General features: G+C 34.9%; 1 protein-coding gene across 5 annotated transcripts in view; it reads left to right on the forward strand.

Moving 5' to 3' along the window:
* TENM2 (teneurin transmembrane protein 2) overlaps positions 1–14,712 on the forward strand; it is a 1,239,558-nt gene that overhangs the window by 691,155 nt on the left and 533,691 nt on the right. The window lies entirely within an intron of this gene.

Here is a 14,712-nt window from a genome sequence, read left to right on the forward strand (position 1 = left end):
AAAAGGTTGTTGGGAAGATTAAATGAGATGATCCATCTGTAGAACACAAGATATGACTATGACTGTGTTCCTACTGAGAGGCAGCTTGGTTCTTAGAACATTGGCTTTCAAGTTCAAGCCCTGCTCTTGACACATTCCATCATGCCTGGAGTGTTCCTATTCCTCTAGCCAGTCTCTTGGTTTCCAAGTCCCAACTAAAATCCCATTCCCTACTGAAAGTCTTCCCCAGTTGTTCCTAATCATAACCCCTTCCTTTCAAGACTCCCCTCAATTTATCCTGAATGTATCTTGTTTATATATTGCAACATTGCCTGTTGCTTCCCCCATGAGAATGGGAAAAGTAAAGATTGACTTTTGCCTTTCTTTGTTCCCCCTAAGCTTGGCACAGTGCCTGGGCATGGCAGGCTCTTAATAAATGTTTATTGACTGACTGACACACTAGTTATGTGACCACAGTCAAGTTACTTAACCTCTTAGTGTGTCCTAGGCAACTCTGAAGCTTGTGAGCTACAGAGAACTTGTCAATTTGCACTAGTAGGGGAAATTCCTCATTGGTGATCCTGTAAGAAAACAAACAGGCAAATAGCTTTCTGTGGTTTATTGCCAAGGGAATGAGACTTAAAGTCACAAGATGTAGGTTTGAATTCTGGATCAAATTCTTACTGTGTGACTCTGAACAAAGCCTTTATAATGTCATACATAGATCTAGAGCTGAAAGAGACCTTAAAAGATCATCTGGTGTTACTTTACTTTACAGATGGGGAAACTGAGGCATAAGGCAGTTACATAAATTTCCTAAGGTACCTAGATATTAAGGAGTAAAGGGAGGATGCAAACCCAAGTTGTCTAAATAGTAATAATAATAGCTAATACTTATATAATGATCTTAGGCTTGGAAAGTGTTTTATAAATATGTTATTTTTACTCTCACAACAGTCCTGTCAAGCAGATGCTATTATATCCATTTTATAGATGAAGAATTGAGGTTGAGAGAAGTTAAGTGACATAGAGGATCACACAGCTAAATAAATGTCTGAGGCTGGACTTGGATTAGTGTCCACCTGATTCTAAATCCAACACTCTAATGTACTATGCCATTTACCAGCTCCAAAGTTCCTTCCCCTATGCCATTCATGAACCTTAGTTTCATAATTTCTAAAATAGGGATAATAATAATACCTCCTTCACTACCTTGTAACATAAATCAAATGAGATATGTGTGTACACACAAACACATGCATATATACATATACACATACACCTATCTGTAGATATGCCCATATCTACATACATACATATACATACATACAGACAGACACACATAAGTTTATCTATATACATATGTAGAGAGAGACATACATACACATATACACATACACACACATGAACATATCATTTTGGAAACTTTAAATCCTTATATAAATGTTACTTGCAAAATATTATCTATTAAGAAAGATTAGTATATCTCAGACCTGAAGATTATTTAAATGCACAATGGAAACAAGTATTTGTATTAAAGACAGAGTTATGGGGAATATTCAGTGTTTAGAAATGAAGTTTTTATTGATTTACCACAATTGAGACCCTGAGGTTACTTTTTAGTTGATGATCATGTCTACTTTTGCTTATTAATTCCCTGAAAAGACTTAGAGGTTTATTGGTGTGTTTATTGTCTGAATTTAAGAAAAATCATTTGTCTAATATTTGGAGGCAAAAATAGAATGGGGATTCTTTCTTCCATACCATTTACCACCCCCTATAATTTATTTCCAATTGTAATTTTAAAACCATGAACAGTAAAAATCTGGTTATCTGATCTGGCAGAGAATGGGAATTGAGGGATAGCCAAACTCTCCCTTTAATTAAGAGTTAATTTCTGTTTCCCCAGGTGGTAGTCTTCTTAGGGCCCTTTATTCTAACTGGCAGAAAGTGCTGTGATTTACATATACAAATCACTAGTGTTTATAAAAGTCCTATGAAGTAGAGATATAACTGAAAATTAAGAAAAGAAGTCCAAATAGAAAATCTGTAAATTAAACTTAAAAAATTTTTTTAATGTTAAAACTTTCTTATATGTAATTGAGAAAAAATAAAATAAAAACATTTTTAATTGTAAAAAAAATTAAAGCTGTAAATTATCCTCTAGATTAGATCTAGCAATCTAAGTACTTACTATTATAATTCTGCTGCACAGACCTTTCCTGTTGGTTTAGATATCAGGTTCTGGTTACTTTATTGGAAATTTCTTGTGAGGGAACTTAAAAAATGAGAATGTCTGGTGTTTTCTAAGTAGCAGTCAGCTAGATGATAGATTTCATAAGTGTCCTTCACAAGTCTTTCCCAAATATCTCAAGAAGCAATGGATAATGACAACATTTCAAAGTTTCAAGAGCATTTATTAACTATAATTTATAAATCAGGAAGAGGTAGACCTCAGGCAATTCATTTAATCTCCTGGGGCCTCAGTTTTCTTATCTGTAAGATGAAAAGCCTAAAATAATGCCTATGAGGCCCTTTCCAATTTTATAGCTATGATTCTATGACTCAAATGTTACCTTTTAGTTGGCACTTATGTCTACTTTTGTTTAGCAAGTCCTGGAAGGGACTTTGAATTGTTTTAGTCCAATTATCCCCATTTTACAGATGACAAAAAGGGAGGCTCTGAGAGCTTAAAGGATCTTGCTCATAGTCATACAGCCAAGTTTCAAAACCAGGTCTCCTGATTAGTAGCATTTTAATCATAAAAGGAAACTGTCTCTATGACATAATATTCATAAAAAGTTAAAATGATAGCAAATGACTATGATAAGTCTTTTTGAAGTTCAGAGAATGTCAAGTATGATGCAGATGAGTCTTTTCCATCATTTTTGAAGTATATATACTGATTCTTTAAGGAAGTGATAATCAAATTCTCTGGTTTTCCCTTATTTTATAATGTACTATTATGTAACCAGTAGTTTGGTTTCTTTCTCTTCTATAAACTAACAAGGTCTAGCTTCTTCTCTCATATTCCATGAATAATGTTTATACCTCTGAATCTAATCCACCAAAATATTGCTTGAGGATAATGAAAAGCCTTGTAAGAACTATTAAGCACTATATAAATGTGATTTTTTTCCATATCTTTCATGTGTATTATTCAGGACTATCTGAAGTCTCCTAATGGTGACTAGAAAAGTGGGATTACTTCACGTGTAATACTTTGGTTGAAGTATTTAATAAGTGAGGGATTGGGACTGGATCTGTAAATTACATTGATATGGGAAACTCACTTTAACAAGACAAGTTGGCAACCTTGGCTAAAACTTATGTTCTTATGTACAATGAGGTGTTTTATGTAGAGTGTCAATATACTCTCTGTTCCATTGGGTACTCATTCATAAATAGATAAGGTGAAATATGTCAAAACTTCAGGGAGGGGCAAGAAAAAAAAAAGATGGAAATCACGCCAGAGTATGTATTCCACCTGGCACTATTTTGTGAAAGAAACTTTCTAAAAAAGGAAAGAGGGATTCAAGAGAGAACTGAGAAAATGAAATAGGGAGAGATACCTAGAAGGAAAAAAAGGAGGGGCAAAAAGAGAAGGGAGGGAAAAAACAGCTCACACTTATCTTTAGCACTTTTAATGTTTGCAAATCACTTGACTCACAACTACTCTAAAAAGTAGGATAACAAGTGGTATTATCCCAAATGAAAAAGAGAGAAGAAATAGAGAAAGATTGAATGTGATTGGGTGCCTATACAGTTGATATTGGCTGCAAATAACTGTGAGCACAGTTACCACTTAGTTTGAGAATCACCTTTCCATAATACATTAAAACTAAAACACACACACACACACACACACACACACACACACACACACACATACATTTCCCAAAATACTTGAAAAATTTCAAGCTGGTATTTGGTCTGTGTTAGTCATTTTACTGTGAGCTGATGTGCCTCTGGGTTTTCACAAGAGGCTTATAAAATATGGAAAATCCTCCAACCTCCTCTATCACCCCTCCCCAGAATCTAACCAAGATATAAAATTTTTCTTTTAAAAGTCCCGCTGCAGTTGAATATTTATCCAAAACAACTCGATTATGGAGATAGCATACCCATTCTTCTTTGATGATACATATGCTTAATGTTCACATTCAGAAATACAAACATAGCTTTGGTAAAGGTTACAGCAAACACACATACACACACAAATAAACACACAAATAATAATCCCACAACAGAGATGACTTCTTTGAATATGGAGTGTCATTGGAATCTCTACTTGAGTAAATTAGAATACATTTTTCAGTGTTCTACCTCAGTAGGAGTTCAGTGGAGAAAACTATTTACTTACCATAAATGACACAATATTTCTTTCAACAAACACCCAGGCAAGTTAGTATGAGCATTTTCTTTATTAAATGATAAAATCATTTCTAGGTTCAGATTTTAGCATCTTGCTGCTAGAAGAGTCTGTACCAATCAAGCTAAGTTGTAGACTAGATGAAATTTTTTCTCACTTTCTTTGGATTAAACAAATTTAGACTGTTGTTTTCTTCCTTCCTTTCTTCCTTCCTTCCTGCCTGTCTTCCTTCTTTCCTTCCTTCCTGCCTTCTTTCCTTCTTTTCTTTCTTTTTCTTCTTTATTCTTCATCTTCTTCATCTTCATAATTTTTTGTTTTAGTGATAATTTTTTAATTGTATTAATCTTTTGTATGCTTTTAATATACTGTTTTTGAGATTACAATAAATTCAGGTTTTTTTCTAACTCTACTATGAGAGCCAGTCTACTGAAGAGACAGTCTTTGCCAATTCATTTGTTGATCATCTGGCATATGGCCTGTTAGCAAGTTGTCTATCAGAAGGAGTTAAGTTCTATCCATGCCTCCTGGATTGGCCTCCACTACACTTAAATATGTGTACTTGTTTCCCTCAATAGAATGTAAATTTCCTGAGGGCAGGGACCATCTTTTGTCTGTCTTTGTATCCCCAGCTCAATGACTGACATGAAATAGATGACTCATAAATGCTTATTGATTGATTTTTATAGAAAAGGAAATTGAATCTCAGAGAGGATAATTTACACATGGATATTTAGAGAGTAAAGAGATCAGAGGCAAGATTAGAATCCTGATCAATATGACTTAGAGTTCAGGCCTCCATCAACCATTACAACCTCCTTTTGATCATGCTGCCTCTGGTACCATATTTCACATGGTCACAAAATCACTTGCTATACTAAGAACATTCATTTCTGTTGCTCCAGACTAGACATCATTATCAGTTCACAGAGCAATCTTGTCCATCCCCTCAAAAAGTTATAATAACCTCTCTGTGTTCACAAAAAGACTAGTAAATGAACCTCATCTCCAAAAAAGTGTATGCAGCCTTGACCTTGTCACTCTGACTTGAATTTTTATAGCCCATCAAGCACACTTTTCTGTGATCTTATGTTTAATAAGAGCTAAGAATCACCAACTGTTTTCTAGCAATGATTATAGAGAAATTAAATGAAAAGGGCAAATTAGTTCTATTATTTTACCATGTTAAGAAACCTGGAATCTTCTTTGCTCCCAAGTGCAGTTATTTTTCAGATTTGTTTGCTGCTATTTCTCAAGCTACAAGAAACAGCATGACTTGGGGTGTGACTTCCTCTGTCAATAGAGATAGTATCTTCTCTTTGAAAACTACATTGTTCCTTGTACAGCATATTGAAAAGGCGTGCCCAACAGTTTGCCTCAGACTTCAGGGAATGCCATCCTGACCTTACTTCTAACTCCTTGTGGAAAAGATGGTGGCAGCAATGGTAGATCCAATCTCGTTACTGAAGTCTTTTAGAAGAATCTCATCTTTTGTCATCCTTCCAATAGTCCTTTGACTTTCAGAGCTATGAGAATCCAGTCCACTGGGCTACCTGAAGCTGATACTTTTTTCTCTTTAAAGATACTTAGGGAAATAATATATTCTATAGTAGAAAGTTAGCAGGCACAGACCTGTCAGCATAATCTGTATTTCCAAGCCAAACCAATGCTAGAACTAGATTCCATAGGTGAGTTAAACAGAATGGAAATAAAAAAGAAGAAGAAATGTTTTAGAATATGTCTTTAGCTCAGACATATTTCCTGTGAACTTCAATTGGGTTTCTGTACTGATATTCCTTCGTACTTTGTATTTCCTTTTTACACTGGAGTATGATTTCTTCAGTCTAGGACTCCAAGTGAAGAACCTCCTGCACAATGCAGATAAACACCTACTCTGCAATTATCACCCTGAAGAGCCCAGGGTCATAGAGCTCCTGAACTCAGATCTTTCTAACTTAGAGGCTGGCTAGTTATTGGTATTTCTGTAGTTCTCTTGTTCACCTTTGGTCCCAGGTTGTTGGAATTACCAGAACATCTATCAAGAATTGGAAGTGTTTCTAGGAGAATAAGATTTGTGTCATGGTTAGCTTTGTTAAAACATGATTTGGTTTCCCCAGACATATCTCCTGGTGGAGATATTGTGCTAAATCCATTCCTGAAGTCTTGGGAAGCAATGAGGCTGAGGATTCCCAAAAGGTGATAAGAATAAAATAGAATAGTCAGCCATATGGAATAGTGGGCAGTAGGCTTGAAGTCAGAAAGCCCCCAGTTCAAATCCTACCTGAAACATTTATTAGATATTTGATTCTGGACAATTTTTTTTAACTGCTGCAGGCCTTGGGTTCCTCATCAGTGATGTGAGGAAAATGAGAAAAATGGAGTTGGTGGCCTTAGAAGTTCCTCCCAGATGGCACAGTGCATAGAGTACCAACCTTGGAGTCAGGAGGACCTGAGTTCAAATAGATATTTAATACTTCTAGCTCTGTGAACCTGGACAAGTCACTTAACCCCAATTTTAACCCCAATTGTGCTGCAAAAAAAAGAAAAGAAAGAAAGAAAACAAAACAAAAGTTTCTTACAACTCTCAAGTTTGTGATTCTTTGTTGTTTTACCACCTTATAGACCTTCTTTAAGGATTTTCCCCTAATCTTTACAAAGCAAAAGCTTCTCTCCTCTTCTGTATACTAGCTCACATTTATATAGGTATGGTTAATAAGAGCTAACATCTGTATAGTATTTTGTATATTTTCTTTGATGTGGTTTCTTAATTGCCCTGTGAAATTAAGCAATATAACTAGAACTAGACCGATTATATAGCAGGAGAAATCAAAGGGAAGAGAAACAAAATGGTTTGTTGAAGTTCATGGCCTGAGAACTCTAAGGTTACCCTTGATCTTCATTGAAAACTAAAATGATCCTTATAAACATGAGCATAGGTAGGAAAACATACCTTGGCATTTGCCCCAATGACCAAAAATGTCACAAAAATTTCCAAACCTTCTGAAAGAAAGTAAATTTTTAATTTACTTTATTAAAATTCTATGAATATGTAGGACCTTCATGGTATAGTGGAAAGAGCCTGGGATATTAAGTTAGGGAACCTGGGATAATAATTCTGGCTTTACTGTTTGCCTGAGTCTCATAAGATAAGAGTACAGATCAAAGTACCAGATGGTACTTTGGAGGCCATCTAGTCCCACCTCTATCTTTTGCAAATGAGTAATCAAATACTCAAGAAGTTTTAAATAAATTATTGAAATTTACCCAGATAATTATTTGTTAGCAGTAGGATTTTTAACCCAGATCCTCCTACTCAAGCATTGGCACTTTTTCTCTTATACCAAACTATTTCAGTTTGTCTCTCTTTCCAATAACAGTGTTGGACTAGATCCTTAATGTTCCTTTGATCTCCAAGCATGATTTTCTGAAGAGGGTGGGTCAGGATTATGTAAATAGTCAAGGGTGGGACGCTACAATATTCCAGAAAGAAAAATGAAAGCTTCATTATTTAGCTTTTACCCATTCCTCCTAGAGAGAGAAACTCCACTCATTCTTCTGGAGTTCTGTCCTTCATTCATATATCATAGAAACTGTATGGTTACGAGAGAATTCTCTTTGTGTTTTCCTTACTATTCTTTTGCAATCTGATTGTCTGTCTTCTTTATCTTTTTATCTAAGAAACCACCCAGCTTTGGGAACACTGCTGTCTTTTTTTTTCATGAGGAGACACGCCTCCCATCCTCAGCCTTTCATCTAAGGGTTTATTACCAAAAATTAAGTTTTCATCTGCAATGGGTTAATGTCAGTTGAAATTAGTGGCAGTTTTACTTATAAGCTTTTATTGTTAATATTTACATAACTTCAAGATTATGGCCTTTGGCTAAGAAGACCAGTGTTAGAATGCAGAATGAGTCCATGGAATCTTAAGATTTTTTCTTCCATTTTATTTATGTTTTTAATAAATAAAATCAGTTGAATGGTTTCCAGTGAAATTGCCAAAAAAAAAAAAAATAAGACTTCACTTTCTGCAAGTTTTAGCAGCTAGAGGAGTTATTAAGCAGCAGTGTTTAAGAACTATGTAAACACAACCTTCTGAGGGAGACTATTATCTTTCTATGTATGTAACAGAGAGATATAGAAGGAGAAAGAAAAGAACTGCTGCCATCTTTTTCCAGCTCTGGGAATACTTGCAGGTCTAGATGATTATGATTTCCATGAAACTATCATCATTTTAGTATCAATGTATTTTTGATCACTAATTAATATGGTACATCATCCCAAGAGAGACATGCTCAATCAGATCAACTTCCTTCTTGCCTTGATCTGATCCTTTACACTTGTTTTAAAGAGTTTACTTGTTATTACTAAAAACTGATCCCACTTAGGTTCAATTTCTCTGGATATTATAGTTCAGGAAAATATTGGAAATAGTTTTGATTGTTTTAAAATAATACCTTAGTGGTGTTCATATAATTTCCTTCACTTTATCCCCTTCCCCTACTTTGGGGGGAAGGTGGTGATGGTGTCTTCACATGATTTCACTGGTGCACAAAATTTCATCCAGTGGAAACTTCATCTGTGAATGCAAAAAATCAACTACTGTTTTATCATTCAAAGTTGCAAAGAATAGCCCAGGGCACTGTCAGACAATGTGACTTGCCCGGGAAACATAACCAGTATGTGCTGGAGTTGAGACAGGACTCTAAATTTTAGTGACTCAAGGCCACCTCACCCAATTCTCACCATCCATATTATAATTGTGCCATCAGTCCAATAGCTATTCCTTACTAAGCAAGACTCTTCTTTGAATAGCAGTAATCATCAGTAATTTCTAGGCAATTGGAACCATCCATGCACCTATCTAAGCAAGGTTACTGTGATGATCAAATGAAATATTTGTAAAATATTTATTAGGATAAAGTAGACACTTAATAAATACTTTGTCCCTTCCTCCTTATTTATTTGGGGCAGAATAGTGAGTAATAAGCAGTAGTTAGCTGGCACAGTAGATAAAAGTACTGGGCTTGTAATTAGGAAGACTCATCTTCCTGAGATCCTGGCCTCAGACATTTACAAGCTGTATAACCCTGGCCAAGTCACTTAACCTTCTTTTCCTCAATTCTTTATCTGTAATATGAGTTGGAGAAAGAAATGGCTAAGTACTCAGGTATCTCTGCCAAGAAAACTGCAAGTGGGGTCAACAAAAATTCAGACATGACTGAAGAAAAAAAAGTTGAGTTAAAAAAACAAAATTCAACTATGAATTTTATTAAATTTCCTCTGTGGCACCGTGATTTTTCTATTTACCAATGGTAGTCACATTACAAAGACCCATTTCCAGTTTCTTGCAGGGCCCCAAATTCTTATTCTACTTGTCTGCTTCTTGCTCAGAACACTAATGATGTCTTTTGTGAAATCACTAGAAAATTAAAAAATAATTCCCTCTTCCTCCCTCTCCTCAACTCCCCTTGAGTTGATGATCAAACCCAGATGTTAACTAAATGGAATGTAGCATTTTCATCCTAACAACAATTCTTTTTGGAAGGAGAAACAGAAACAGAAGGTGTTATTGTGTTTGTGGAACAATACCTGAAGAACAGCCCCATGTCTGTCTCCCTGTATTTGCTGGAGTATGTGTGTCTGCAGAACTATAGAATGGTACCTTGGGACCCCAGCATGTGACTCCATTCTCCATTTGCTTCATGAAGTCACACAGAGCTTACTTTTCAGACCCTTTGATGTTGAAAAGGGAAAGAACTAAAAAATAATTACTGACATGGTTGCAGTGAGTTCTTATATTTTACTTATTTTATCTATCCTATTAGCTTAAGACTTCTTAGTTTAATATTTTAGAGATATCTAATTTCATTTAGCAGTGCCCAGTTCCATCTCCTCTTATTGCCCTCCACCTTGGTCAGTGATTTTCATAAATATTAAAAGTTCTTATCTTTGTTGCTTATATTGCAAGTAGAGAACACCAGGCTGGTGGGGGGAAGGAGGCAAATAGTTTTGATTTCTCTTTTCTTTAAGACATACTTGAGAAATAAACATTCCTAGAAGCCTCCCTCCATGTAGTTCTGGTAATAGCTGATTGTTTTAGGCATGGTTTCTTTACAGGGTTTTAAGTGGAGCTTCAGAAACCAATAGAAGCAAGAGAGAAAGAGACACAAAGAAAAGCAGATTGTAAGCAAAATATGTTACTAGCAATATTAATAGGTTGGGGAGTAGTAGGATCTTATGAGCTAGATACTAGAAGTGATTAGCAAGGACTCTTGATTCATACCTCATTTTGGAATTATTCAGGAAGAAAAAAATAATTATTCAGGGGGATTGTATATGGAGTGTGGTTACTCACTTTATTGCCTTCCAGCCTATTTGTTACTTAGAATCAGGGGGGCTGGATATCCAACTCCATGCTTCAGTTTGGTTAATCAGTGGTTTTTCCGATAAGCTTAGAAAAATGATCACTTTATGAATATGTTTTGACCAAGAGACTTTCTGAATTTAGCAAAGTTGATCTCCAATGGGCCAGCATGCCATCCATCACAGTGTCCATACTCATAGCCTTTCAAATTTGATACAACCTATTCACAGTTATGTTTGGTTGGTAAAACCTTCAAGCACCCCGGATCACCTGGTCATCATCATTTAAAACTGACAATCACTACAAAGACAAAGAGAAGTGATAGAATTGGAACTGGACTATGTTAAAAGAATTTAAAGATGTCTATAACATTAAACTTATTCTTAAGGCTTGACAGGATTTCAGCAGATGCAGTTTAATGTGTCATCCAGAAAATGTAGTTTTCTTTTTAGTCTTTTAAGAAAAATTTTTAGAATTTGACACACTTATAAAACAATATCATTAGTTGTTCCTCCCTAAGGAGTCAGCAAGTCAGTCCAATGATGCCAATGAGTATGGGGGGGGGGGGAGAAAATGATTGGAGGGTGTAAAAATCTAATATCATAGTAGAACTAGAAGGGATGGTTAAAGAAACTGAAGGCATAGAGAGATAAGATTGATTTGCCCGTGATCATGCAACTAGTAAGAATTGAAGCAGTATTTGAACCTATCTATTCCTGACACAAAGTAAAATACTTATTAGTTTATGTAGTGACAAACTTAAAATGAACAAGGACATCTTCACATTAAAGACAGACATAATAGATGGTATAAGGTAATATATTCTTGCTTATAAAAATATCACAAGAATATGTGTATGAACATTTGATATGACATTATATGAGGTTATATATTGTTATTACTTAAACTTGTTGATGATGATAATGATGATGATGATGATGATTTTCCTCTAATTGATTTACTATTTTAGTACACAGTTATAGCAAGTGTTCACTTGATTATTTTTATGAGATTTTTGTTCATCTGCTATTTTTCCCTAAAAAATGTATTTGAAAAACAGAAAGTAATGCTTATTTCCTTTCTCAATGAGACCCTATAATTCAAACATACGTGTTTGGCTGACATTAGATATTTTGAACAAAAAAGGAAGTGAGCTGTCTATTTTTATTTACTGATTGTAGTTAGGCTTCTAATATCCACCTTCAGTTACTTGGTTATAATGTTTTTTATTCCAAAGGTAGTCTGAAATAAACTCTGTGTAGCAGAGGGATTTTAGAATTTGCCATGCCAAAGATAGGGATGATTATGGAGTATAATGTATTGGAAAATAAGCATTTATATTTAATATAATAAACCCCTGAATTACATTTGTCCAAGCATTTAATTTCAAGATAATAACATTTATAGACCATCTTTTATCTACTGTAATTTTAAGAACTTTAACAACCCTATGACCTTAAGCCTATCAATCATTCATTAGCCCACTTGCTATGACTAAACTCATTTTTCTTTGCAGAAAAGTTAAGAAGGTTTTGAAATATATTCTCCTGAGATTAAGCTATTCCCTGGGAATAATTTGGACAATTTCAAAAGTTGCACTAATGGTTTAAAACCACTAGAAGATTGTTATTAAATGATTTCCTCAGTGTATTACCTAAATGATCATCATATGTGAATCCAGCTTCCCCAAATGTGTCAACATTCCTCTGCATTAGTTAATAGTTTAGCACTTAGGGTGAAGGGGTTTAGAGAAAAGTAGAAGATGGCAGATTTAGTTTAATATTTAAAATGATTTGACATTTTCATTTTGAAGACCATTTCATTTGCCTGGGCTCTACTATTACTATGATGATTTAAGGTTAAATTAAAGTTTTTGACAGATGGAAAATTTTCCCTTTTTGGAGTCATAACTAGCATTTATTTAGCAGATTTAGAGAATATAGTACCTCAAAATAAAAGCTCTTTGGGGGCAGGGACTGTTTTGTTCTTCATATTCCCATTAACTAAAGCAGTGTTGAACATTCATAGTAAGTACGTAATAAATACTTATTGATTGATTTGAAAACCATAAAGTAAGAAATCAAGCATTTTTGTCTTTTAATTTTCTATCAAATAAAGAAAATAAAACCTTTTTCCTTCCTTGATACAATTTGAGATAAATCCAAAACAATTCAGTCTTGATAAAATAACCATTCTTATCCTTTTGATTAAGAAATCAATTTAATACAGTTTTAAGAACCACTTTTTCTTTTTTTTTTCTTTCCTCTTCCTATATACTACAAATAATAAAATATTTTCTTCTCTCCAACTCCCTGAAATTTGTAGTGCAAATATCCCTGTTTTAGAGATGAGGAAAATGAGGCTATAAACTGTGGTGACTCACCTTCAGTCCAAGTCTACTAAGTGGTAGAATGAGGAGTCTAGGCTCTGTGTTCTCTCCACCATACTATGCTCCTTCCCTTCCTAAGGTCAAGGTAACCAAACCTCCAGAGTTGGTCATTGAGGTCAATATCATAAAATAGTGATCAACAACAGAAGTTACTATAGTGTGGGTTGGAATGTCTCTTCTTTCACCTTCTATCACTAAATCCCCACGTGTCATCCCACAGTGTGTGTGTCTCTTTCAGCAAAGCTCAGCTGTGTAATTTCTACCTTCCCTCAGGCACTGATTCTTACAAGCAGACAATTACTAGTGTCAGCAAGCATGTGGCTATGGTTCACTGCATGATTAGCTCTTAATATTTTGTTAAAGGGATCATTTGAACCCCATCAGTGTGCCCATCAGTATGACTGGAGACAAACCACTTTTCAAGCATATCAAACCAGGCTATCTACCATGAAGGGAGAAATGTGGGAGAAGTAGGTGTTTCTTTTGCCACTAACTTTCCCTTTTATTTTTCCATTAAAGGAGTAATCATGGAAATTCTCTGGGACCCTGTTGATCATTTAAAGTGCATGATATAGGAAAGAGAAATGAGGATGGGTATAAAAGTGTTAAAAAAAAAAAAAACACACTAAGTAAGAGACTTGGTTTTGCACCTAGAACAGTATGAATTCATATCCTGGTTCTAAAACCTAATCACTCTGTGATCATAGACAAGTCACAAACTCTTAGTGCAAAGGCAATAATCTAAAATTCTAAATTTCAGTTACAGTGCCAATTTGCCCTGGTAGGTGAAGTTTCCATACTGAGAATTCTGTTTACAAAGAAACCTTAGGTCTGAGCCAAAAAAAAAAAGACCACACGCACACACGCGCACACACACGCACACACGCAAACATACTGGAATGTAATCTCAACTTTATTTCTATTTGAATTTAAAGCTATTTTCACAAAGTTTTGTTTTCCACTATGCACAGGGGAAGGGTGAGGCAAATTGTCATTAGTGATAATATGATACTACAGCCAAGCAAAATAACTTTCTTTGGAGCTAAAATAATAGTATTAGATTTCTTTATCCCTGAAGGAGTTTAACTGAGTAATCACTGTGACTGTCATTAAATACACATGAGGATTTGTTTCTTTATATCTAATTTAGGCAGGTGCAGTAATTATAACTATGTTGCCAAGTTTTTTTTTCCCCATTATTAGGGCACTTGAAACATTTTACTCTTGGAGAACTTTTACTTCCTGCTTCTTAGTTGCAATAGCAAAAATCAAATATTGATATATCCCCAAACTGAGAAAACTCGATTTTAATAAACGCCACTTATAAAGAGTCCTCAGCTTTGAAGAGGGCCAGGGAAGCTTTCCAGCCCATGTAGATGCTGTTTAATATAGGATTATGTTTTTGGGGTAGGCAGAGGACAAAAGGAGGGAAGAAAAAGGAGCAAAGAAACAATGGATTTGGGAGTTAGAGAAGGAACTACCTTAATGAGTTTCGACTAATCCCCATATCTCACTTGACTGTCTCCTTAATAAAATGAGCAGTTTGGACTATATTCTATGCTGTTGCTTTTCCAATCCTAAATTATGATCCTATGTTCATATTGTTGTTCT

Source organism: Antechinus flavipes, chromosome 2 (genome assembly GCF_016432865.1).
Source record: "Antechinus flavipes isolate AdamAnt ecotype Samford, QLD, Australia chromosome 2, AdamAnt_v2, whole genome shotgun sequence".
Classification (NCBI taxonomy): Eukaryota; Metazoa; Chordata; class Mammalia; order Dasyuromorphia; family Dasyuridae; genus Antechinus; species Antechinus flavipes.